The 26,045-nt window shown below is 37.4% G+C and overlaps 1 long non-coding RNA gene across 2 annotated transcripts; it reads right to left on the bottom strand.

Moving 5' to 3' along the window:
* Positions 1 to 4,802: 4,802 nt before the first annotated feature.
* LOC122238332 lies at positions 4,803 to 25,304 on the bottom strand. 2 transcript variants are annotated; one of them, XR_006217239.1, is made up of 6 exons: positions 25,274 to 25,304; positions 21,650 to 21,806; positions 18,547 to 18,633; positions 8,266 to 8,392; positions 6,291 to 6,442; positions 4,803 to 5,308 (listed from the first exon to the last, which is right to left on the bottom strand). It is a non-coding gene; the product is annotated as an uncharacterized LOC122238332 (long non-coding RNA). The 2 variants fall into 2 exon arrangements; XR_006217240.1 differs by lacking the exon at positions 18,547 to 18,633.
* Positions 25,305 to 26,045: the final 741 nt, after the last annotated feature.

Below are 26,045 nucleotides of genomic sequence, written 5' to 3' on the forward strand. Positions count from 1 at the left end.
CCCCCACCCCCTCTCTTTCTCTTTCTCCTCCACTTCGTTTAGAGGAACTTGCTTTAAGAGCTTGCTAACAGCTGGCCACGGAGTTAGATAATGGCTATCACTGATGTGAGTGACACGGTTCGGGTTTTCAGAGAGTTCATGGGATGCTCTGACTTTGACAAATGATAAATCCATTATGCCAGAGGCAGGTGAATGTTCTAATAGAGAAAGTGGCAGGAGCCCTGGGTCAGGAGTTCACTCGGAAGACAGTGAGGAAGAATGTGCTCGAAGCAGAGAAGAATTGATAAACAGAATGGATGAAGCCAGCTGAGGACTTTTGGAGAGCTTTAAATGTGACTGAAGGCCATGGTACATGTGGGGAACTTAAAAAAAAAAAAAGCCAAAATGAAGAACTCAAGTGGAATGATAATGAACCTTATCATTCTAAACTGATATATTTGACTTTTACCTTGCAGGAGACAGGCTGTCCCTGAAGCGTTTAATTGGAGAAGGGACATAATTAGATGTCCATTTTTGAAAAATATCTGATCTTATTGGGTGGGAGGGGTCAGAGCAATGACTGGATCCAGTGCCCTGAGGGATCACTGCACAGTCTGCGGAGGTTCAAAAGACCCTCTGAATTACATGCATGATTTTGGGTGTACATGCATTTACACATTTTTTTTCCTTTGAGGATCAGATTTACTGGAGAAGACCACCAGTCAGAAAGTAATATTTGCAAGCCCTACGCACTTAAAAAACAGAAACAGGAAAAAGTAGTGGGAAGATCATTGAAGAAGTCATTGTACTATCTGGGTGAGAGACAAGGGAACAAATCAAGGTCAATGAAAGTGGTCGAGCGGAAAGTGTGGCTTGGAGGCGCTTTCAGAGGAACCATGGAGAGGACTAGGTAGCCACTTGGATTTGGAGGATGAAAGAAATGGAGGGCTCTGAAAAGACCCCCAAATCCCTACATGTGTGACTCCGGTGAAAGTAATGATGACCGAGGAGCAGGTCTTAAAAACACATGGTGAGATCAGTTCTGGGATGTTTGATTAAAAAGTTAGTGGTGCTGGGGAGCCTGGGTGGCTCAGTCGTTTGAGTATCCAACTTCAGCTCAGGTCATGATCTCACGGTCTGTGAGTTCGAGCCCCGAGTCGGGCTCTGTGCTGACAGCTCAGAGCCTGGAGCCTGCATCGGATTCTGTGTCTCCCTCTCTCTCTGCCCCTCCCCTGCTCATGCTCTGTCTCTCTCTGTCTCAAAAATAAATAAAAAACATTAAAAACAATTAAAAAAAATTTAGTGGTGTTGGGGTGCCTGGGTAACTCAGTCGGTTAAGTATCCAACTCTTGCTTTCAGTTCAGGTCATGATCTCATGGTTGGTGAGATCGAGCCCCGCAGCGGGCTCTGTGCTGACAGTGTGCAGTCTGCTTGGGTCTCTCTCTCTCCCTTTCTGTCTGCCCCTCTCCCATTCACATGCGTTCTCTCTCTGTCTCTCTCTCAGAAATAAATAAACTTAAAAAATGATGTCTCTATTTTCGTAGTGACCGTATCATTTATGTCTATCTATGTTGCACACTGCCTTAAGTCAAATACATAGAAAATACCTACTGAGAGTCCATCAGTTGAATGGCTCTGGAACCACACAGCAAGAATGTGAATCCCAATACCACCGCTCACTAGCTGTGCCTCACTGCACAAATTCTTAACCTCTCTGTGTCTCAGTCTCCTTTGCAGTAAAATGGGGATGCTGATTGCAACAGAACTGTAGTGGAGATTAAACAAATTGATGTAAAACTATAAAATGTAAGGTGCTAGAACAGTATCTGACACACGTAAGAGATCCCATAAATGCTGGCTTTCCTCTGGGTAGCAGTGAAATATGGCACGTGATAAGAAGTTCCTATTTCTCACACATGGGCGGATTATCCGTGGCCTCAGCTGGGTCCACTAACTTGCCTGTGCAGTGGCCAATAGCTGCCTGGTCTACAGGTTCGTGGCTCAGGGCAACTCTGCTTCCAACTGCTGGTCTAGAGGTTGGCAAGGTCATCTGCTGCTTTGCTATTCATCTTCCTTGGGCAAACGGGCTGGCCAGAGATGTTCTTCAAACAGTGATTGGAAGAGGCAAGAGTGCACGCAGACCAACCGTAAACACCGCAGGTCCCTGCTTGCATCATGACTACTAATGTTGCACTGGACAAAGCGATTAATGTGGCTGAGCCCAAAGGCGAGGAGCAGGGACATATTTTCCTCCGTGAGAGTGAAGAGGAAGCTAGGGCTGAATACTCTTGAACAATAGTATAAACTACTCCAGCTATAATTACCATATGTATCTGCCAGATGAGTTCTTGGTTTTTTGTTTTTTTTTCATCGTGCCTGGCAAAAAGAACTTTGGGACCAACTGTCAGAGCACCTAATGTTGAATCTTGCCCATCATATATTAAGATTTGGAATTTTGAAGCTGGGAGAGAGAAATACAGTTTTATTAATTACATATATTTGTTGATAGTTTGATGGATTGAGCTATACATCAGAGAGGAAAGAATATGCTTCAACATTATCACTAGACCAGCAGTCATGAGTCATTTATTGTCATTGTTAGTTGCTACCATACATTAAGCTAATTTGTATTTGGGGGATAGAAGAAGAGATTTATATGAAGTACCAATGGTATTTTTCCCCTTAGATAAATCTGACATTCGTTCTGGTTCCTTTTGGAATGAAAACCACCTGTCATATATCGCAATGTGTTACTTTCCACGTCATAAAAGAAACGTGTCGTGGTATTAAAGTTGCAAGAATCAAGCAAACCCTTAATTTTTAACTCCATTTTGCATACTTTAAAAATAATTAGAGTATAAGAAGGGAATTCAGCAACCTTTAAAAGTGGGATAGGATTAAATAAATGACCACAACTCGCAAGAAGGAAGTATTCTCCTTAAGTAAGCCAAATCCTGGCTTCTGAGAATTGAATCTAGCTGTATTCAAAATAACTGATATTACTATAATTTTTATGCTGAAAGAATCAGTTCACCTCCTTCTGATTTTAGACAGAAATTTCACAGTTGAAGTCATTATACTGAATTAAGTAATGTGTCATGATATACTGTTTTAGACATTCTACTAATAAAGAAACATTTGGCGAATTTCAGCCAATATGTAACTAAAACTCATTCAGCAATCCACGAGACAGGATTTTCTGGAAGTAATCTTATCTGAACTTCTATCAATACATATTCATAGGATGCATGTGAAATGTCAGAGGATAATGCCATGTAAGAATTCTTTAAATAAAGATGGTAATATTCCTAAAGCAATTCTCTGGTCTGTCACTCATTCTTCTTTCATACAGCGATCCAAAATATAGTTTCTAATAGCTGTGATAATATAATTCAGTTACAAAGAAGACATACCTTAGCGTTGGATAGAATTAATTTTATGTACTTTTATTATGTAAAAATAATTTAATATATAAAATGTAATTTAATATATAAAAATATATATACAAATACCTTAATTTCAAACACCAATGTTTGAATATATAGTAAGTCTGTGTTTTGCTTTGTGCTTTCTGTTTTTTTAGAAATTTAGGGTGGAGAGTAAACACAGTTTTGACAATAAAATATCAAAACATACATTGGGGCCTCACCCTGAGACAAGTGGCAGTGTTACAAATGTTAGAAACGTGCATATTTTTAAAGCCATATTGAATTTTAATGACATCTCTGTAGATTCAAGTAATGGGGACAGCTACCATACACAGAGATGAGAGGTTACAATTCATAAAGTGAGAGTAATTCCCCGGCTGAATTTTTCTCCTGTCTTTTCACTTTCATTTTGTAAAAGCAGTTTTTGCATAACACCTCTGACTTCTTTTTGTTTCCCTCACCTGAATTATGATTATTATTGATGGCAGGAGGATTACAAGGATATTGATATGCATACAGAGTGAAACTCACTTCTGGCATTCAGCGCACATACGTTTTTGGTGTCCTTTCTAATTACAAGTATTCCGTTGATTTTTTTTTTTAATGAATCCTTCTGGATTGCATCACATGGATAGTTTTTGTGCTGAAAACTAGTAATTACGGGGACGTTCTTCTCTAGATAAATGTGGGGGCTATGACTCTTGCTGTGGGCCAAGTCCCCTGGCTTCTGAAGATTTCAGTCCCTGCGTTCCTGCAGCCAACTCTCAATGCTTCACCTGAAGAAGAAAACCCAAATAGATGTCTGTTCAGGCCTCTTTGTACATGTGATAAAAGGGGAACGAATGAAATAACTTTTGGGGGATATGTTGGCGAGTCAAGAGAGAAGGCAGCTGACAAAAGGGAAGAAAGAAACAAAGTGCAGACACTAAACTAATTATATGTCTGTCAATTCCCTTTTTTTCTTGTTAAACACTCACCTATTTTTTCCCCTGTGAAAAGTTCATTTAAAGCTGTCTCCTTCCAGCTATACGAAAAAACCCACAATGCATTCAATAGTATAATACAAATCCAGAATGTTTTCAAATTTCCCTCTTTTGTGGGTTTTGAGATTGACAGCTCTATAATTAGAGATAACAATGAAGAAGGGAATTAATAAGATTCAAATATAGGGCCCAGTCAGAAATCTGGAATGGGGAATGGGGGGGGCAGGAAATCAAGGGGTATAAATCATATAATCTTATTGTAGCCTGGAAAGTCAGACATTCAGATTTTATACAACTAGTTATTTGTTTAGATTTTATAGAACTAGTTAGATGTTCAGATTTTACACAACACTAATAGGTCACAGAACCTTAAAATCAATCCTTGGTCTCCAACATATATTTATTGATCTGAAATAAACATTTGGTCCGATGTTCCACCAAATATTTGGTACTTTAATGTCTCCATTGCTAAATAGTCTTCTGGCCTGCAGGCCAATGAAACATAGCGCTCATCATCAGAACAAAAGACTTGGAGACTGTGACCCAAGCATCCTGCTGAATATAGGGAAGGAGGGGTTTACAGTTTTTTTTAGGCAAACATCACTGGTTTTCATTCTTGGCAGCTCTCGCTTTTCCTTTTTCTTTTTTCTTTTTTTTTTTTCAGGATACGTTCTTTCATTCTTGTTGTGCAATTAAACTAACCCATGTGGGGTTCTACAAGATAAACAAATTCATGTCTATTGTATTTATGTTTTTAAATGGTTTACAGTACCTGGCATACTTTTATGGCTTTGTATTTACTTCTACTTGTTTTATTTCCTTATTTACATCTTCTTCTCTTAGATACTTCCAGTTTAGAATAATAGATTTCGATGTTTGATCTTCCATTCAGCAAGGACACCAATGGTGATCATAGCACTGCAAGTTATTTAGGTGTTTATTTAGTCATTTATTAAATGTTAATGCAAATCGCTTGTCAAAATATAAATGGTGTGGGGTACATCTCTAGCAAGTGACTTTAAGGAAATGTGCAAAATTGAAGTAGATAATCATCAAGAAACTTGAATTTTATTTATCAGTTCTGACTCTTTTTACACATTCTTATCAACTCATTTCAAATATTTGTTAACAATTAAAATCTTTATAATTCATATATCCTAAAATTTCTGGGGAAGATAAGCAACCAAACACAGCAATAAGATATAAGCTCCAAGAACTCTCTCTCTCTTTTTTTTTTTTTTTTTTTTTTTGAGACAGAGAGAGACAAAGCATGAGTGGGGAAGGTGCAGAGAGAGAGAGAGGGAGACACAGAATCTGAAGCAGGCTCCAGATTCCCAGCTGTCAGCACAGAGCCTGACACCCGGCTCGAACCCATGGACCACGAGATCGTGACCTGAGCCGAAGTTGGGCACTCAACCGACTGAGCCACCCAGATGACCCCTGCTCCATGAACTCTTAAGAGATGTATCAATAGTGGGAGCTATTGATATGGAGAAAAAGATTGATTTGGAGTTACAGATATAAGCCATTAATTATATCTAGGATGAGTAGGAAAAGCATCAGAGGGAGAAGAACTTTAGCCCCCCAAATTTTGAAGACAGAAATTCATCAGCCCATCAAAAGGAAAAAGTGTACCCCCTTCATACAGAGGAATCAGTCTGGTCCAAAAGAGGTTGGACTTTGGAGTTTAAGGTAAGCAATCAGAGAGGCCGATACATAGTTTCTAGATACACATCCAGTTACAGAGGGAGATACCGAAAAGGATACAGAGCTCTCAGCGAAGCTGAACCTGGGAAGCCTTGGGGAATGGAAAAGACTTTAATGGGGGCCAGTAGTTTCCAAAGTTTAGTATCATAAATTCGCGAAGATACGTTTTGTGCTTAAAGCTACATACTCTTACCTTCAGGTGTTAGAAATGATCTTTCCCTCCACTGTGTTTTGCGTTATTATTATTAATTATTATTATTACTCTTTAAATACTTGTTTATTTGGTCTGTATTTATAGCTTCCGTGGTAAGCTGCCTCCTTCACATTTTTAGGAAGTAGCGAACACTATAAAAAAAAAATCAATGAATAATCAGTGCGGGATTCACGTCAAAGAAGTTTCAGTACCACCATTGCCATTTTCTCTGGCCTTGGAAACTTAGGAGAGAAAAATGATTTACATGTTTGCTTTTCAATAGTGACTCAGGAGCTACCGCTAACGAGGAAATGAATTGCACTTCGCTGGCAATAGGTAATTGAAAATAAGACCTAGAGTAAGGTTATTGACTTGTTCCGGATCTGTGATCTAGTCTTCATTAAAAACTAATAAATTAGGCATCAAAGTATTCACTTCACATAGATCATTCGCATGAGCCAAGTTTCCTGTCCGAGGCACACGAAACCATGAGAGGCCAAATATTCCCCCTGAGTCTCTCAGTTCTTGTAAATAAAGCTAAAAACCTCTGGATTGCTAAGAGTATGTCTGTTTTTAAAACAGGATTCTCTTCTGCCTCCATTACTTTTATCATTCTCTATAGAATTCCTTTGTCTTTATCAATTTCTAGATTGTAGGCTGAACCATTGCAAACCGTATCTATTTTAATTTATTTTTCCAAGTACCTTCTAGTCTTCACTTTTGTTGGTTTGTTCATTTTTCTCTTTTACCTTTGGATCATTATTTCTGCCCCCTTTCTCTTCTGCTTTCTCCGATGTTTGGTCTTCTGAGTTTTTGTAAGTCTATACCTGAATAAATTCTTACCTCCTGAAGCTTTCTGTCATCGTCAACATTCAGACTGGCCCTGATTTTCACTAGAGGATTTTAAGATAGTTTTAGATTTATTGCTTACCATTCTTGAACCCCTCATTTTCTCTGTGACTTAGTGACACTTTAACTTAAATGATTTATTTCATGAGCTGGAGTCTAAATATGAGTACTTAGAAATGTTATAAGCTGAGTTTTATAAGTAGGTTTATTACCATAGCTTCAAATCAAAGACCTCTGTGAATTAACGATGTGGTTGTTGTTTCCTGTACTTCAACAAAAGGCAGTGAGTTTATATAAAAGCTACTTTGAGGAGACATAATCAATATTAATCCCAATAAATAAAATGTGAATTACTAGAATTTAATAGAAACCAATTGTGATTTTGAATGGCTCGGGGATATGTGCTTGCTACTTGACAAGGTTACATAATGGAAAATAATGTACCTAAGGCATTTTATCAATTCCCTTAGCTGTACACACAAAGTTACTTTGAACCAACCCATCTTAGAAATTAATTTTCCGTACATACGGACGGAAGACCAATGCTGTATTCATTCAAACCATAAATTTGTAAGCAGAAATAAAACCTTCGAAGGTTCTATTAATCAACCAATTAAATTAGAGTTGAATGTTCCAGAATGTGTTAATGTCATTAAAGAAAATTGGTTGAAAGAGAGGGAATTTGACACGTGGTTAGAATTTTTGAAAGCCGATGCAAACTAAAATGTATGAGCAGATTATTGCTACCTACATCGTTGAAGTAATTTATAGAAAATACAGAGCCACCTCCGAAGAATGGAGTATGGAGAGTATATCATCATTCCCATTTTAACGTCCGACAAAAAGTACAACTATTGGTCATTTAAATTATTTTGAGTGTACATAGATTTTCCTTACATTAATTCAAGGGTGTCAGCAACCCATTTGCATCATTGGATTTCACTGTAAGAAATTTCACTTTCTCACAGACATAAAGCTGCTGGAGCAAAATAATTTTCAAATCATAAAACTCTATTTGATTTGTCTCTTTGCAGAGCTGTTAAAAATAATAATCTATACCAATAAATTTTAAAGATAAGGCCAGGAAATACAACCAAATAAAAATATACTTGTAAAAGTGATATACCTGATAATCACAAGAGTAATTCTCCTGCTGCTGAAATATCATTCGTAGGTCTTAATTCAGTTATATTTATTACTGTAAGATTCATAAAACTCCTTCAAGATTTTAGGGATCTTTTAACACAGAAATCCTGTAATAGAAATAGAAATGGTTAAATATTTTTATGGATTACCTGTTTTTTGGGGGATCAGATTTTATAATGTGTTATATGTACCCATGTTTAGAGTCTAACATCAAGCATGTAACATTTGACTTTGCTTTTCATTTGCTTTATGATTTTTCTCCCTTAGGATGTCTTACTTACCAATGCAGAAGCAAAGGTTTCAGACATATCATAAAAAGCTTGTTAAATTCTTTCTATTATTTTTCCCTTGTTTCTTTGTTTTTGTATGATATAATGTGTTCAAGTATGTTAGGTCTTCCTAAGAGGTGGGAAATGTTGGAATTAGAACAGTACCTCCCCCCCCAACTAAAACATGAGCTACCCATTTGCTGTTTCATCAAAGGTTGTAGATGTTTTAGTAAATCAAAAAAAGAAAATTAATACTTTTCTCATAAATACAGAGACTCAACACCAAAATTAATTAAGACCTGGAACAATAAAAAAAACACAATCAAATAAATGATAGGAACATGTCATTATCAAGGAACCCATTTGGTCATTTTAAGACAAATCTAAAGATTAGACCTAACTCTAAATTCTTGGGGCATCCGGGTGGCTCAGTCGGTTAAGCGTCCGACTTCAGCTCAGGTCATGACTTCAGCTCAGGTCATGATCTCCCAGTTCGTGGGTTCGAGCCCCGCATCGGGCTCCGTGCTGATAGCTCAGAGCCTGGAGCCTGCTTCGAATTCTGTGCCTCCCTCTCCTTCTGCCCCTCTCCGAGATCTCGCACTCTGTCTCTCTCTCTCAAAAATAAATACACATTTAAAAAATTTTAAAAAAATTCTCAACATCTATTTTATCCACTGCTTATTCATGCAGCTGATTCTGAAATCATAATTTCATGTACTCAGATATCACATGAAATAGCTTTCAAAGATTACAGAAACTCACTTTATAGACATATAGCTAGTTTTAGGGGTTGTTTGTTGTTGTTTCCTTCTTAGAATAATTGCACTCTCCTGATTTTGTAGCACCCTCTTGCCTGTGATGAAATGTCTACCTCAGGCTTCTTTGGTTATTTTTTTCCCTCTTATTCTGAGTGAATGATTCATTGGGACAGAAAAAGCAGACTATTAACATATAGGTTATATACAGTTAAATCTTTCATTTATCTTTTTATAAGTTAACCGGAAATACGTCCCTTGCTCTTCTACCGATATTCATGTACGTCTTCTAATTGATAAACTGAAACCTCTTCGTTGTGCAGTGTGTGGAAGGTGACAGAGTAGGCCACTCGTAAATATGCCACTTTGGCATAAGGTGCATTTTGAGCTAAAGGCACGGGAAAAAAATAGCACATGGGAGAAGAACGGTCTGACTTTCCCTTTTCTTCCTGAAAGCAGTGGATAGGAGTCTTATGAGTCTCCCTATCTAACTAGAAGGAAAGACACCTTCTTATCACCAGAAATGGGGAGCCAAAGCCAAGAGAAGTCTGTACAAACATACCTTGTTAAAAACAAAACAAAACAAAACAAAACAAAACAAGAAGCTCCACTTCCGTTAGTTTCCCCATATATTTCAGTTACTTCTCAACAACATCGTCTCCTTGTTCAATCTAGTATAAAAAGCATTTAGGGTTGGCACTTCCTTGGGTCTGTATGTCCTTACCGGGCTCCCTTGTCACCCAAAATATGAATGAAATCTGGGTGCTTTTCACCTGTTAATCTGGTTTATGTCAAGGTCATTCTCAGGTCCAGCGGAAGACCCTAAGAGGGTAGAGGTAAGGTTCTACCTCCCCTATGTTTGCACAACGGAAGAGCAAAGAAAATGGAGTAAAACAAGCTCTGAATCCACATTTACTGTCTTTTGCTTTATTATCGAAAGACAGGAGGTAACAAGTGTTGAGAAGGATGTAGGGAAAAGGGAAATCTTGAGCACTGTTCATGGGAATGTAATGTGGTGCATCACCATGGGCACAACCTAGGTGTCTGTTGATGGGTGAATGTGTGTGTGTGTGTGTGTGTGTGTGTGTGTGTGTGTACACAGGCATTCACACACACAATGGAATATTATTCAGCCTTAAAATGAAAGGAAATCCTGCCATCCACAAGAAGGGGGATGACACTGGGAAACATTATGCTAAGTGAAATAAAGCAGAGAAAAAGACAAGTAATGCATGGTCTAACGTGAAACCCCCCAGAAAGGGGTAAACTCACACAAATAGGGAATAGAATGCTAGTTGATAGGGCGTGGGAGTGGGGAAGAAGTGTGGATATTAGTCAAAGAATATAAACTTTCATTTAGGGAAATCTAATATATGGGATTGTGACTAAGTTTTGTTTTGTTTTTTTTTTTAATTTCAGCCTTAATGAAATATAAATGACATAAAGTTGTCAGATACTTAAAGTGGACAATCATGGTGATATGAAATACATATAGATTGTAAAAGAATTCCCCTCCATCCAGTTAACTAACACATTCATGACCTCACATATATGTCTTTTTTTGTGATAATATTTAAGATCTACTTCCTTAGCAAATTTCAGTTATACAATACAGTGTTATCAACTACAGTTACCATTTTTCCATTAGATACCCAGACCTTGTTCATATTATAGCTGAAAATTTGTACCTGTTACCAATCTTTTCCAATCTCCATCCCCCCTCAGCCCCTCCTCCCCGCAGTTCCTGGAAAGCCCCTTTCTACTCTCCGTTTCAATGAATTTGACTTTGCTTTGCTTTGCTTTAAAAAATATTTTAGGGTTGCCTGGGCAGCTCAGTTGGTTGAGTGTCCGACTCTATTTGGGCTCAGGTGATGATCCTGGTCATGGGATAGAGCCGTGTGTCAGGCCTGTGCTGAACTTTGAGCTTGCTTAAGATCCTCTCTCTCTCTCTCTCCCTCTGCCTCTCTCCCCTACTCATGCTCTCTCTCTCTCTCTCTCAAAATTAAAAAAAATAAAAATAAAAAAATAAAAATATTTTATATATAAGAGATACCATGAAGTATTTCTCTATATCTGTCTGGCTTATTTCATTTAGTATAATGACCTTAAGTTCCATCTGTACTGTTGCGAGTAGCAGGATTTCTTTCTTTCTCATGACTGAAGAATATTCCACTGTGTATATATATGCATTTTTATATATTCATCCATTGAAGGACACTTAGGTTGTTTCCATATCTTGGCTAATGTGAATACTATAACAATAAACATGAGGGTACAGATACCTCTTCAATATCCTGTTTTCATTATCTTTGGATATACACCCAGAAGTAGGATTGCTAGATCATATGGTCATTCTTTTTTTTTTTTTAAGTTTATTTGTTTTGAGAGAGAGAGTGTCTGTGAGGGGCAGAATGAAAGGGAGAGAGAGAATCCCAAGCAGGCTCCACGTTGTCAGCTCAGACTCCCACATGGCACTCAATCTCATGATGAGATCATGACCTGAGCCAAAATCAAGAATCGGTGGCTTAACTAACTGAGCCACCCAGGTGCCCCAAGGTCATTCGTTTTTAATTGTTGAGGAACCTTCATACTGTTTCCCTTACTGGCTGCACCAATTTACGTTCCCACCAACAGGGACAAAGGTTTCCTTTTCTCCACATTATTGCCGACAATCGTTTTCTGTTGTCTTTTTGATGACAGTCGTTTCAACAGGTGTGAGATATTTCATTGTGGTTTTGATTTGCATTTCTCTGATAATGAGTTATATGGTGCACCTGTTCAGGAGTCTGTTGGCCATTTGCATGTCTTCTTTGGAAAAACACCTATTCAGTTCAACGGCTCATTTTTTCTCAACTTGTTTGTTTTCTTGCTGTTGAGTTGTATGAATTATTTGCATGGTTTAGATATTAACCCCTTAGTAGATATGTGATTTGTGAACGTTTTAACCCTTCCCTTATATATCGCCTTTTTGTGACCTTGTCTGTTGATGATTTCCTTTGCTGTGCAGAAGATTTTTATTTTGATGTAGCCCCATTTGTTTTTCTTTTATTGCCTTTGCTTTTGGTGTCAAATACAAAAAAATCATTGCCAAGACCCATGTCCAAGAGCTTACTCCTTATATTTTCTTCCAATAGTTTTATGGTTTCAGGTCTTATGCTCAAGTCTTTAATCCATTTGGAGCTTACTTTTGTGGATGGTTTAAGATACAGGTCCAGTTTCATACTTTTGCTGTGATTATCAGGTTTCCCTAATACCATTTTTGAAGACTTTTCTTTCTCCATTGTATATTCTTGGCTCTTTTGTGTTAGTTAACTAATTGCTCATATGTACACGGGCTTAAATCTGGGCTCTCTATTCTGTTCCATTAATCAATATGTCTGTTCTTCTGCTGATACCATACTGTTTTGATTGCTCTCAGTTTGTAGTATAGATTGAAATCAGGGAATGTGATGATGACTCCAGGTTTCTGGTTCTTTCTCAGGATCGTTTTGCCTAATTGAGGTCTTTTGTGGTTCCATACATATTTTAGGATTGTTTTTTTCTGTTTCTGTGACAAATATCATTGGACTTTTGATGGGGGTTGCGTTGAACTTGTAGATTGCTTTGGGTAGTATGGACATTATAACAACAGTAATCCTTCCAATAATATTTGTGTCTTCAATATCTTTCATCAATGTACTATAGTTTCAGAGTAGAGTTTTTTCATTTCCTTCATTAAATTTATTCTTAGAAATTTTGTTATTTTTGGTGCAATTGTAAATGGGATTGCTTTTCTTAATTTTTTTGTTATTGATGTATAGAAATGCAATTGATGTTTTAGACTGATTTTTTTTTCTGAAACTTTACTGAATTTGTTTATTACCTGTAACAGTACTTTGGTGGAGTCTTTGGAGTTTTCTATATATAATATCATGCTATCTGCTAATATTGACAGTTTACTTCCTTTTTAATTTGGATGCCCTTTATTTCTTTTTCTTGCCTTATTACTCTGGCTAAGACTTCCAATACTATGTTGAGTAAAAGTAGTGAGAGTAGAGTTTCATTTCTGGTCTTAGAGAAAAAGCTTTCAAATAAAAATCTGTCTTTGCCATTGGAGTAATGCTGACTCCTAATGTGAGTTTGGAAGTTTCCCCTGGCTTCTATTTTTAGGAAGAGTTTGAGAAAGATTGGCATTAATTCTTCCTTAAATGTTTGGTAGATTTTACAAAAGAAGTCATCTGGTGCTAAGTCTTTCTTTGTTAGGAGGTTTTTGATTACTGATTCATTCTCCCTATTGCTGTGTTCAGGTTTTCCACTGCTTCATCATCCAGTCTTGGTAGGGTGTATTTTTCTAGGAATTTATCCATTTCTTCTAGGTTGCCCAGTTTGTTGGCATATAATTGTTTATAGTAGTCTCTTTGATGTTTTGTTTTCCTTTGGTATCAATTATAATGTCTTCCCTTTCATTTCTAATTTTATTTACTTGAGTGACTTCTTTTTTTTTCTTGGCATGTATAACTGGTAGTTTGTTTGTTTATTAATTAAAAAAAAAACTGTCCAGGGTTCCTGGGTGGCTCAGTTGGTTGAGCATCTGACTGTGGCTCAGGTCATGATCTCACAGCTCGTGATTTCCAGATCTGCACTGGACTCCATGCTGACAGCTCAGAGTTTGAAGCCTCCTTCTCTCTCTCTCAAAAATAAATAAAAACATTAAAAAAACCAGTCCTTTGTTTTAGTAGTCTTTCCTATCATCTTTTTACTCTCTCTATTTTCTTTAATGTTTATTAATTTTTGAGAGAGAGAGAGAGACAGACAGACAGACAGAGCACAAGTGGGGGATTGGCAGAGAGAGAGGGAGACACAGAATCTGAAGCAGCTCCAGGCTTTGAGCTGTCAGAACAGAGCCCCATGCAGGACTTGAACTCACAAACTGTGAGATCATGACCTGAGCTGAAGTTGGATGCTTAACTGACTGAGCCACCCAGGCGCCCCATTTTTTAATCTCTATTTTATTTATTTCTGCTATGAACTATTTAATAATTTTGTTAGTTTTTTCATTCTACTAAGTTTGTGATAAATTTGCTTGTTTGTTTCTAGTTTCTTGAAGTTTACAATTTGCTATTTATTTGAGATCTTTTCCTTTTCTTTTATGTAGGTGTTTATTGCTAGGATCTTCCCTCTTAAAGCTGCTTGTGCTGCATCCCATTAGTGTGATATGGTGCATTTCCATTTTCATGTATCTCAGGCTTCATTTCATTTTTTGTTTTTATTTCTTCATTGACTTATTGGTTTTTCAGGAGCGTGTTGTTTCATCTTCACGTATCTGACATATTCCATTTTTGTTCTTGAAACTAGTTTCTAGTTTCATACCATTTTGTTTGGAAAAGATGCTTAATGTTATTTCAGTCTACTTAAATTTATTGACTGGTTTTGTGGTCTACAAAAGATCTATTCTGGACAATATCCCGTGTGTACCTTGGATGGAAAGTTCTGTAAATGTCTGTTAAATCTATCTGGTCTAAGTATGTTTTAAATCCAATGTTCCCTCATTGATTTTCTGTCTCGATGATTTTTTTTTTATTGTTGAAAGAGAAGTATTAAAGTCCCTGCTATCATTGTATTATTGTCTATTTTCCCCTTCAAGTCTCCCTCTATTTGCCTCATATATTGAGGTGCCTCTCTGTTAGGTTCATAAATATTTACAAATATTATAGCCTCCTGTGAATTGACACTTTGATCACTGTATAATGACCATTCTTGTCTCTTATTACAGTCTTTGTCTTAAAGTCTGTTTTGTCTGATGTAAGAATAAATATCTACCCCTCTTTTCTTCCAGTTTCCATTTACACGGTATATGCTTTTCTATCCATTCACTTTCAATGTGTGTATCCTTAAAGCTGAATGAGTTTCTTGTAGGCAACATATGATTTTTCTTTCTTTTAGCCTATTAAACCCTTTGTATCTTTTGATTGGAGAATTTAGTCTATTTCCATTTAAAGTAATTATTGATAGGTATGGACATACTATTGCTATTTTGTTAATTGTTTTCCAGTTGTTCTGTGATTCTTTTGTTTCTTGCTTGCTTGCTCTCCTCCTTTTTGATTTGATGATTTTCTGTAGTGGTATGATTTGATTTCCTTCTTTTTATCTTTTGGTATTTAATATAGGTTTTTTAATTATGGTTACTATGAGGTTTATATAAGTCATCTTTTATTTATTTATTTTTTATTTTATTTTTTTTTATGTTTATGTATTTCTGAGACAGAGAGAGACAGACCATGAGTGGGGGAGAGGCAGAGAGAGAAGGAGACACAGAATCAGAACCAGGCTTCAGACGCTGAGCTGTCAGCACAGAGCCTGACGTGGGGCTCGAACTCACAAATTGTGAGATCATGACCTGAGCCAAAGTTGGTTGCTCAACCGACTGAGCCATCCAGGCACCCCAAGTCATCTTTTATTTACAACAGTCTATTTTATTTTTATTTTTGTAACAGTCTATTTTAAGCTGATAATGAACAATTTTGAAAGAATGCATTGAAAGCTCTACATTTTTACCCTCTTTCCCATATTTTATGCCTTGGATGTCACCATTTACATCTTTTAATCTCTTCTTTCTGTTGAGAAATTGTTGTAGCTTAGTTATTTTTAGTATTTTTTTATTTTAACCTTCATAGTACATTTATAAGTAATTTACTTACTCCTTTAAGAATATTCTTAATTTAAAAGTATACATTTACCTTTATGAGTGAGATATATGCTTTCATTTCAGCTTGAAGAAATCCATGTAACATTTTTTGTAAGGCTCTTCTGGTGGTAATGAAGCCCTTTAGCTTCTTGTTTGGAAAACTCTTTATCTTTTCTTCAATTTTGAAGGACAGCTTTGCCTGCTAGAATATTCTTGATTGTTTTTGTCACTGTTGTCTTTTCCTTTCTGTCCTTTGAATATATTGTGTCACTCCCTTCTGGCCTGCAGGGTTTCTGTGGAAAAATCTGCTGATTTTCTTATGGGGCTTCCTTTGTACCTAACAAGTTGTTTTTCTCTTGTGGCTTTTCAGGCTTTCTCTCTGTTTTTAAGTTTTGACAGTTTAAGTATAATGTGTCTCAGTGTGGGTCTCTTTGGTTCATCTCATTTTGAACTTTCTATGCTTCCTGGATTTGGACATCTGTTTCTTTTCCCAGGCTAGATAAGTTTTCAGCCAATATTTCTCTGAATAATATTTTTACCACTTTCTCTCTCCCTTCTCATCTGTGATCCATATAATGTGAATATTGGTCCACTTGATGGTGTCCCATAAAATGCCTTAAGTTACTTTCACTCATTTTCATTCTTTTTTGCTTTTGGATCCTCTGGATGAATGTCATTGCCCTGTCTTTGAGTTTGCTGATTCTTTCTTCTGCTTGACCTAGTCTATTGTTGAACACTTTCATTGAATTTTTCAGTAAAGGTACTATATTCTTCAACTCTGTGATTACTCTTTAAAAAAATATTTTTAAAAAGTATTTTCTGTCTCTGTTGAAATTATTCCTTATTCATGTGTTGGTGACCTCAGCGAACATCTTTATAACTATTAGTTTGAATTATTTATCAAGTTAATCACTTATCTCCTTTCTATTAAGACCAATTTCTGGAGTTTTATCTTGTTCTTTTGTTTGAAACATATTCCTCTGTTTCTTGGCTTTTCTTTGCCTTCTGCACAGCTATCTCTTCCAGTCTTGACAGAGTGGTTCATATAGGAGATGAAGCTTAACATTGAGTTCATCCCAACTTCTTGGTTTTCTCTTAAACCTTTATGATTGTCCAAGCTGCCTTCTTTGTTTTTAGTGACTTCCAGCATATGAGGGTGTGCCTTGACCTTGCAATGTCCCAAAAGGGAGAATCTCAATTTGCATCTAGATGCGTGCCGAATGTAAGTCAGATACTTGGGAAGCATAAAGTATTCAAGTAGACACCTTATGAGGAAAAACTGAGAGATGGGTGCTTCTGTATCCTCACTCTGCATTGAGCACCATTTTTTAAAGTAGATATTTCTCATTTGTCTTATCTGTAAGAGTAACTCAGCTAGTTTTTGGATTTCTAGCAGAGGGAATTACTACACGTGTAGCTATATATTCAGTATATATATTCGTCCATTGGAGAATGTGAATTCAGGAGACTCTTACATCTCATCTGGGACCAGAACTCATATTGATGAATTTATATAATTCAACTTAAAATAGGGAGATTATTCTGGATAATTTGTACGGACCCATTATAATCACAAGAATCCGCAAGGGTCGTTGGTGGGCATGAAGCTCATTCCTGCTGTGCTGTAGCCTTCTAGGTAGCTCTTGTCGGAGGAGGGTGATATCCAGAAGGTGCACTATGAGGGTTAGTAGTCAATACTCAAAGTATCTGGAGAAGGGTGTACCCACACAAAAGTGCGGCTGTCTAAACAATCTAAAATCCTGAGGGTAGCTCATTAGGAAGGGCATGCTGGAGCTCTTGGACTGTGGACAAAACTCTATCTACCGATGGAATACGTTCTGGGAATCTAATGTAAAGGATTGTGCCATGTTAATAATATTGTATTGTATACTGAAAATTTGCTAAAAAGAGTGAATATTAAGTATTCTCATAACAAAAAAGTGATAACTACTTTTAATTTTTTTAATTTTTTTAAATTAACTTGGCTGTGATAATCAGTTCACAATGTATACATATATCAAATCATCACATTGTAAACTTTAAATATATACAATTTTATTTGTTAATCATACTTAATAATGCTGGGAAAAATTAAATTAAGTTAAATTACATAAAGCAAAATTAAAGTAAATTAGCTGGACAATGAGTGACATTGTTGACCAGAAAAAAAGAAAATGAGGCTTATCTTTTAGTAAAGATTTATAACCTGATTTCAGATCTGACACTAAGGAGGCGACTGATAGTTTCTGCTTTTAGAGTGAAACGTAAACAACACTATTGTGCTAAATGAAACAAAACAAAACACAACAATGATTTACTATTGGTCTACATAAAAATAGAATCTTGCCTTATAAGTGCAAACTAACTCCAGTTTTGATAATTAAAAACTGAAACATAATATAGAAAATGCTAGCACATATTCAGCATTCTAAAGAGCAATTTGTCTATTTTTACACAAATGTTAAGACTGAGGAAGTGTCTGTTTCAGCATGAGGCAGTGAGAATGTGGTTATATGGTATTTCCCATGGAGTACTGGGTATGGAACTTCACTACCTAGGTCCCTGTCACTTACCTCAGCCATATTGGCCTTGACATGTAGCCTTTGTGGGTCATTTATCACCTCAGGTAAAGAAGGTTAATGTTCAGATCTGCCCTGTCCCTTTTGGTATTGTTGTGAAGACCAAAAAGATAATTCATGTACATTATATAGCTCTATACAACCATCATCATCATCACCATAATCATTATACAAGTAGGAAGTTAAATACTGATCATTTCTCATATTTGGAAAGGAAATACATGGACTTTTTGAATAGATATAAATATAAAAGTGGCAATAATCAATCCTATTGACCAGACTGGACAATCCCCAATATGAAATTGTTTCAGTGACAGTGCGTGATTTAACGACCTAGGTGCTCAGCCAAACGTGTTTGATTTGAGATGTTTATTTCACTCTATTTAAACTTCTATGTTCTCCCTTCTTCCTGTCTTTATTACCTGTCTTCTAAGCTCATGTATTACTTATTTACTTATTTGGGATGCTACTTTTTTCCTTCTCTCTTTTTGATAACCCTAGGAGAGGATTGAGGATGAAGAACATAATTCTTAAATGTGCTTCCATCTTTTCACGTGGCACTTCCAACATTTCCAAATCTCAAGTCAGAGGTACAGTAGGGATTGTTCAGGTCGGCATGGATCTATCAACTACCTAAAAGTAGGTGCAATAACTCAAGTCCTTTAGATTAGGTTATGACGAAGCTCGGACATTTTAAATTCTTTGGCAATGGATCTGAACTAAGCGAATCTACTTTCCACAATATGCCTTTCTAAAGGAAGTGGATTTCAGAAATACCATATTTATTCTTTCCAAATAATAATTTTAAGTAAACAGTATGGGAACAAGACACTTTATTAATTCATACTTATAAATTATTATTATCCTAATTAATATTATGGCTCAATGTTCAAAGGCATTTTATGTTCATCTTTTATAAGCTATATTTTATGTTAATCTTTGGGGCAAATGATCCTTCTCAGTAGACATGTGTAACATTTTTTTAAACATCATTTCCCTAACGAAAGAGTAGGTTCCCCCAAACAGCTTCCAAATTCAATATCTAATTTGGATTTTGTAGGGATGTTTTTTTCCTTGTAAAACACTAGACGGAACCACTTACAATTTTCTCCTGAAACGAAAATTTCTGTAAAAAGCTGAGCATGGATTTTCAGGATCTAAGACCTAAAAAGATCAGCCCTGCCCAAGGTCTGCAATATATGCAAGACTGTTTTTGTTTTGTAAATAATTATACAATATAATTATAAATACTTATAATTTCCATTGTGTTTTATTTTGTTTGTTGCCTATAGATTTTAAATCATGAGTAATAAAAATCATCTTACTAGAAGTGAAATATTCGTGTCCCTTGTGAATGCCTTACCACATTCCACATTGCCCTGAATGCTATATTGCCTATTTGGTACTTGGGTATGGGTTTTGAGTGATATGATAATAATAGAGTGTTATTCCTGATTGTAATTCATTTTGCTTGCATATCAATCTTGCTGTATTTGAATGTATACAAAGAATATTAATGACTGCACTGTATGTCTTTAATCTCTGTCATGAAGAAGCATCTTTATTTGCATATGCATGAATTTCAATAATATTTGCATAAAGAGAAAGTCAGACATTTTGATTACTAGTAATCTTTTTACAATTTATAAGGTTTTATGCTGATTTCCACCCCCCCTAATTATTTTTTTTTGTCAGGTTGAGTCTGCTCTCATTTTTATGCCCATCTTAGGGAATATATCAATAATAGTTAATACTCAAGAAGGCAAATAGTGAAAGCACCTCTGTAAAAATTTGCCAATGTTGATTAATAAATGTCAATTTAGGTATACATTCATAACAGTTCTCAATCCAGAGAGGTAAAAAATGAATTATTTCCCCCTTTAACTATAATATCTTTCTCCTTTCCAGTCCCAGATCATAAAAAGTAAGTGATAAAAGATCCAATGTTTAACAAATAATACACAAAATATTTTAAATCTTGTTTAATGAAGAACTGGAAGAAAAAAATTTTAAAAAGCTACAAAACAAGTTATATTCATAAAAATTTCAGTGGAGCAACAAGTCTTCATATTTTGCTTCTCCTCTCCTTGATTGTAAAATTAACCTTACTCTGGGGTGCCTGGGTGGCTCAGTCAGTTAAGCGACCGACTTCAGCTCAGGTCATGATCTCGCAGTTTGTGGGTTTGAGCCCCGTGTGGGGCTCTGTGCTGACAGCTCAGAGCCTGGAGCCTACTTCAAATTCTATGTCTCCTGCTCTCTCTACCCCTCCTCTGCTCACGCTCTGTGTCTCTCTGTCTCTCAATAAAAAATAACATTAAAAATATATAATTAACCTTACTCTGAAATGTGTGAATATCTGCAATCATTTCTTGCCCATGAAAAACGTGAGGCTTTTGTGCTTGAAGGCAAGAAACAGGCGAAACCAGGTAACTGTGGTTGAGTTTTATTAGGGTTTCCAACTGCAGTTATCAATCTCTACCACAGTGACAACTTTTGAATATCATGTGGCTGAAAATCCACCTGTTACTTTATGTTTCTCCTAATCACTCTAAATCTCTGAAAATCAGACCCTGGGTCTCTCTCCATCTGCTTCAATCTAGCCAGTGAAGCTCTATAATCACTAACACTCTCCTGTCTCCATTTCGGTGACTATTTCATGTCAAATTCTCTTCACAGTCAAACACACTGCAAACTGAATATTTGGTACCATTGGATATATAGGCAATTATCAAATAGAGAAGAAGTCAAGGAACCCAAACTACTACCACATGGAGTCTATGGAGGTGGTCACTCCTTGGCTTCCAAAACAGTTTGGATTCGCCCCCACCCCCACCCACACCACTTCGTTGGGTCTCCTCTATGTAGAGACACATTTCAGGCTTCTAGAAGTGCTTGGGGTTTTACTGCCTGCTTTGTATTGCAAGAAATCATGTATCTTCACAGAAACCGGCTCGGAAGCACCAAAGCTAATACTTATTTGTGAGATGTTTCGCAAGATCTCGCCACAAAAGAACCTAAGGTTAATACAGTTCTACCCATTTTGCGGATGAACAAACTTAGAATTAAGCAGATTGAGTAAGTTGCCCAAGTAAGTCACCTGGTAAGCCAGGACCTCTGGAAGCCCAGTCATATTCTGAACCTCATGAGCCTCACAGTTGTCTATTCTCCCAGGCAAGGTTCCGTGCAAATCTTCCTTAAATGAAGTAGAATGATGGCAATCGCACGATGCATTTTCTTCGTAGATGCTGTTAATTCTGCGCAATGGGAAGGGAAAATATTTTTAGTCCCTTTTTACGTGTCAGGAAATCCGTGTTTAGAAAAGTGAAATGAATGGCCCACGGCCACAGAGTTAGTTTACGGTGGAGCCTAGACCAGAATCCGGGTCCACGGAGCAGAAATTCCAAGTGTCTGGTGCCTGGGGGGCTCAGCTGGTTAAGCTTCGGACTTTGGCTCAGGTCACGATCTCATGGGTCATGAGTTTGAGCCCCACATCAGGCTTTCTGTTGTCAGCACAGAACCATCTTCAGATTCTCTGTCCCCCTGTCTCTGCCCCTCCCCTGCTCTCTCTTTCAAAAACAAATAAACATTTTTTTAAACTTAAAAAAAGAAATTCTAAATGTCGAGGGCGTTTTCCATAGTTATCCTGTGACTTATCAGTGTTTCAACGCCCTGCATTTGATTTGACACACATTCTCAAAGCATGATTACCACAGGATGCATTATCAGAAAGAATTTGCCACATCCAGTCCTATATGGGGAATAAGAATTCAAGTTGTTATTCTGAACAGTTATTTCAGGACAGTTATCTTCCAGAATATGTTTTAAAATGGCAAAACCAATACTAGAAGGTGTGTTTTGCTGTTTAGTTAGACACATTTTGGAATTCCTAGATTTCCAAGTTGCAGGTGTTCTTAAATCATAAATAAGGTGGTCATATAATTGACTGTCTGAACTAGAACATTTTTGAAAGTGAAAAGAGGCAGTATTAAGAATTTCACCAGGCCAGGCAAACTGGGATGTGTTCATCCTAATTGTAAAGGGCATCGACAACATTTCTCGTTCCCTAGAAATAATTGCCCACCTTCTAGGGCTTAAGTGCTTATCTGTAAAACCCCATGATATTATTTGGAATTGGTTCTATTCCACTTTATTCCTTTCATTTTTTTTTCTTTGAGGTGAGATTGTGTCACTTCTATATGCTTGAATCCAAAGGGTAGGATAATTTGGTAAGGACGAGAAGCAAATTAAGCTGAACTTTGAACCAGTATGCTTAAGAATATTTTCCGTTTGTATCAAAGGGTTTGGCTTGCAACTGAATTTAGCTGTTGTCTTTTGGAATTGGGAAGAGTTCAAAATTTCCTTGACTCTCTTCTATGGTGGTTACCTGAAAAATCATATTGCAAGAGCCAGTAATCACCCACATCTCTTCCTTTTATTTATTTATTTCCTTTTATAGAGACCCATGTAAGAAAAAAAACAACAACACTCCTAGGAATATCAGGTCCATTGGGGGGCGCCTCGGTGGCGCAGTTGGTTAAGCGTCCGACTTCAGCCAGGTCACCAGCTCGCGGTCCGTGAGTTCGAGCCCCGCGTCAGGCTCTGGGCTGATGGCTCAGAGCCTGGAGCCCACTTCCGATTCTGTGTCTCCCTCTCTCTCTGCCCCTCCCCCGTTCATGCTCTGTCTCTCTCTGTCCCAAAAATAAATAAAAAACGTTGAAAAAAAAAATTAAAAAAAAAAAAAAAGGAATATCAGGTCCATTGGCTTCTCTCTCTCTCTCTCTCTCTCTCTCATAAACACTGGCAGGTATGCAAGAATCAAAATCTGATTAAAAAACAAATTAATTTTACTAAACATGACCTATCAAGTATACTGAAATGTGACATCCTGTCAGGTGTTCTTAGTGAGAAGGATTAACATACTTTCATGCATTCCATTTCTGGGGGAGAAAAATCCACAAAACTAAGCAAAAATGCATATAAGTCTCCTAACCCCTGCCCTATGCATCTGTCCCGATTGCCTATCAATGCAGTGAATTCATAAATGTAGCAAATAAATGTTTGAGCACCTGCTATGTGCCAAAAGCAATGCTTACGGTGCAAAGGGAATAAAGATTTTATATCGGAATCGGCCAAAAAGGAAACACCAAATTGTGAAAACTGCTCTCTGAGTGAGATAATAGAGAATACAGAGGTGGCAGTGACCTAAATAAACTATATGATTGGGATTAGGGGGCAGGATAAAAAGTCAGAGTGAAGGGTCAAGTGTCAGCATGAATACAGATCTTGAGCCAGAAAGAGCTTGGAGACCGGTAACATAGTCTCTCTTTGCCTCACAGTATGTAATGTCTCAATATAAAGAAGCCAAGACTTTTGTTTGTCTTTATCTACAAGTAAGAATGTGTTTTACAATACTCTAGACAAGTTTCTGTTACACAAGATGAACAAGTATTAGTTATCTTCTGTAGAACGCAGTGCCTATGGCTGATAATCCAATATAGTACACTTAAATATTTGTTAAGGAGGTAGGTCTCATGTTACGTATTCTTACACACACAGAGACACTATGAAAGTGGAAAGGAAGACTTTTGGGGGTGATGAATGTTTATCACCTTGATTGTTGTGATAGTTCCATGGGTGTATACGTATCTCTGCACTCACCGGATTATGTAAATTAAATGTGTCCAGGGTTTTGGGGTTTCGTTTTTTTATATCAACTATACCTCAAAAAGTCCAAGGTAATGGAAGAGAAAAGTCTGAAGTGTGTAATGGTCAAAAATGCTTACATCACTCTGCCAACTCTTGCACCTAAACACTCAGAATATCTTTATACTGTGTGTGTGTGTGTGTGTGTGTGTGAAGTTGCACCAAACATGCAAAGATTCAATTCTGAGAAAAAGATTTTAACTGCTATTTTCAAGACAGGGAAAGGCCTGGGTGACAGCTATAAAATAGCAAGGTATCATTCCCCTTTTTATTTTGAATGTATTTACTCTGGACTGATTCAGAACATATGGAAGGGAGAATACATTTGCAGAGGTTTTAGATGTTTCTGTGAAATGCAAAATGCTCTTGGAGTTCGCAGTTCTCCCCACCCATCCCTTTAGAAGGTTCACTGTTTAGAATTCTCAAATGAAGACGTCACATCGGTGGTGGGGGAGCCAAAGAAAGGCCATTGGGGTAGCTGTCTACAAGCTGTCTGCAAGCCAGGAAGAGAGCCTTCATTGGAAACCGACGATGCTGGCACCTTGGTCCCGGGCTATGGGAAATGCATTTCTGCGTTAAAGCCACACAATCGAGGGTATTCTGTTAGGCAACCCCAGCCAGACCAATACGGATGTCATGGCTCTCAAGATTCGTACCCCTGAGCTGCCTGAGCCCGTGGGCTTCTTCAAGCAACATCTTTGGAAAACTTACTTAAAAGTTAAAAGTTAAAAACCTACTTAAAAGTCACCCAGGACGCTTTTGAGTTTGACTGTAAGCAACACAAGGGCACGGGTAATCTCTGGTTGGCTCAGTGCTGTCCAGCCAGCGCCTTGCAAGACGCAGCTTATGTTCTTTTTTTTTTTTTTTTTAATTTTTTTAATGTTTATGTTTATTTTTGAGACAGAGAAAGAGCATGACCGGGGGAGGGGCAGAGAGAGAGGGAGACAGAGAATCGGAAGCGGGCTCCAGGCTCTGAGCCATCAGCCCAGAGCCTGACGCGGGGCTCGAACTCACGGACCGTGTGATCGTGACCTGAGCCGAAGTCGGACGCTCAACCGACTGAGCCATCCAGGCGCCCCGAGGCAGCTTATGTTCTATGTGTGCCAGCAGCATTTGTTGAATCTGGAACCAGATTCTTTTGAATTCTATAGATTGTGACAAGATGACAGAAGACTGGGAAGATGAAAAGCCATTGTGATGAGGTTTGGGTATGATGGTGGGGTTCAGAGCTGATGGCCAAGAAAGAATTCCTGAAGACGTCTTTGCGTGCAAAAAGGTGATTACGTGGGGACAGGACCCCAGGGCAGGAAGAGCTGCACAGGGGTAGTGAGGAGTGACTGGTTATATACTACGGGAGTTGGGGAGGTAAAGACAAAAGGGAGGCCTCCAGAAGGACTCTGATTGTGCTAAACAGAACTTTTTAAGATACCCGAGGCCTTGCTATTGTCAAGCTAAGGTTGTTTTTACTCTAGTAAGACATTAACTTTAGGATGGTAGGGGGTTCCTGGAGAAACTTTCTACTCTGTATTTGCCTCAAGTATTTGTCAATGGGATGCAGGTTATAAAGAAATTTAATTTTGCCTGCTATTTCCTTCTTGCCTTTGTTCCCACACCTATGGAGGGGAGGGTGATACTAAGGGCTCCAGGAAACTTGAGTCTATGGGTTTTTGGAGATTAGGCTACTGATAAGATTGCCTTTTTCTTGTAATTTACGAAGATATTTACAAACTGGTGGAGACCCTTGTCCCGGATGCCTGTGATCTCTATCAATTGACCATTTGTTTCCTTTC

Source organism: Panthera tigris, chromosome B2, assembly GCF_018350195.1.
Source record: "Panthera tigris isolate Pti1 chromosome B2, P.tigris_Pti1_mat1.1, whole genome shotgun sequence".
In the NCBI taxonomy this organism is placed as follows: Eukaryota; Metazoa; Chordata; class Mammalia; order Carnivora; family Felidae; genus Panthera; species Panthera tigris.